Source organism: Orycteropus afer, unplaced genomic scaffold, assembly GCF_000298275.1.
Source record: "Orycteropus afer afer isolate SDZICR_OR568_19922 unplaced genomic scaffold, OryAfe1.0 scaffold00206, whole genome shotgun sequence".
NCBI lineage: Eukaryota > Metazoa > Chordata > Mammalia > Tubulidentata > Orycteropodidae > Orycteropus > Orycteropus afer.
Genome location: NW_006921793.1, coordinates 4459092 through 4461175, shown reverse-complemented (window position 1 = coordinate 4461175; position 2084 = coordinate 4459092).

Here is a 2084-nt window from a genome sequence, read left to right as displayed (position 1 = left end):
TGTTGCATATTATTGCACTGTGTGTATACACCATAGTTTGGTTATCCATTCGTCTGTTGATGGGCACATAGGTTGTTTCCATCTTTTTGCTATTGTAAATAGTGCTGTGATGAACATGGGTGTGCATATATCTGCTCTTGTCCTGGCTCTCATTTCTTTAGGATAAAAAAACCAAAACCAAATTCACTGCTGTCAAGTTGGAGTTGACTCATGGCGACCCCTCCTTGGATTTCCAAGGCAGTATCACTACAGAAGTAGATTGCCCAATCTTCCTCCTGAGGAGTGGCTGGTAGGTTTGAACTGCCAATCTTCTGGTTAGCAGTCAGATGCCTTAGGCACCACACCATGGTATTGCTGAGTCAAATGATATATCTAATTCCAGATTTTTAAGGAATTGCCATACTGTTTCCATAGTGGTTGTATCATTTTACAGTCCCACCAGCAGTGTGTGAGAGTCCCAATCTCTCCACATCATGGGCAGCATTTGTTATTTTCTGTCTTGTTGAACTTTGCTGTTAATGCTGGGGTGAGATGGTATCTCATTGTTTTGATTTGCATCTCTCTAATGGCTGATGATCGTGAGCAGTTCTTCATGTATTTGTTGGCCGCCTGAATATCCTCTTTAGTGGTGTCTATTCATGTCTTTTGCCCATCTTTTAACTGGATTGTTAATCTTTTTGTTGTTAATATTTTTGTTGAGGTGTTGCAGGTTTCTATAAATTCTGGAGTTAAGTCGGATATGTAATTATCAACAAGTATGAATTTGTTGCTGTCATTTTTTATGTGCTTTTTCATGGTGTTGATTTCTTTGTTCCATATAATTTTCTGTGCTGAGCTTGTTTTGTTTATGAAATATGTTATCACTTCCTTCGTTGCTGTTGTTTTAGTATTTGCTAAATATTTGTGCTGGTCCTCTTTTGTATTTTAATGTGAAGGTTTATCATTTTTCTTTGAGGTTACCTTTTGATTTACAATTTTGTTTCCTAGTTTAGAACAGTCCATTTTATCTAGTAGTTGTCTTGACTTCCCTACCCTATAGAAGTTCTGTAACTACACGATTTTTTCCTGCTTTTTGGTTTGTAGTTGTCTTCATTGGTCAATTGATGTCTCTGGTTCCCTGTTTACAATCTTGTGGGCTTATTTACTTTGGATACATCTATAACTGGGTTGGTTTCTGGGTTATGTCATCACATGTGTTCATGGTCAGTTGTTTGCTGTTGTTGGTTCTCTGTCCAAAGGACTCCCTTTAGCATCTCTTGTAAGGTTGGCTTGGTTTTAACAAATTCTTTTAATTTATGCTTATCTGGAAATGTCCTAATTTCCCCATCATATTTGAGGGACAATTTTGCTGGGTATATAATTCTTGGTTGGAAATTTTTCTCTTTCAGTGTTTTATATATACCATCCCATTGTCTTCTTGCCTGCATGGTTTCTACCAAGAAATCTGAGCTTAGTCTTATTGGTTGCCCCTTGTAGATAATTTTTTGTTTTTCCTATGCTGCTTTCAGAATTTTTCTTTGTCTTTGGTTGTGGTGAGTTTAATGTTTTGGTGATTTTCTTTTGGGGTCTATCTTGTTTGGGGTTCGTTGGACTTCTTGAATGGATGTATTCTCATCTTTTATCATACCAGGAAAATTCTCTTCCAGCAAATCTTTGACAATTTTCTCTGTGGCTTTATTTGCCTCTTCCTGTTCTGGAATTCCAATTACACATAGATTATTCCTTTTGATGGTATCCCATTTTGTTTTGGTCTTTTTTTCTGATTGATCCCTTTTCAAAGAAGTATTGAGATATTTGCCTTCAATCTCACTAATTCTATCTTCCATTGATTAAATTCTACTCCTTTGCTCATTCAATGTGTTAACTATTTCTGAAAATTTAGTATTAACCTTCTGGATTTCTTTGTGTAGATTTTGTATCATTTCTAATTTTTCATTTATTTTGTCATTTTGTTCTTGTATTTGTCTTTCAGAATTGTTCTAGGGTTTTCTGTGTTTTCCTCAATTTTGTCAGTGTTTTCCTTGATCTGTCTCTCAATTTGTTGAAGGTACCTAAATATGATTCTTTTGAATTCCTCATCAGGG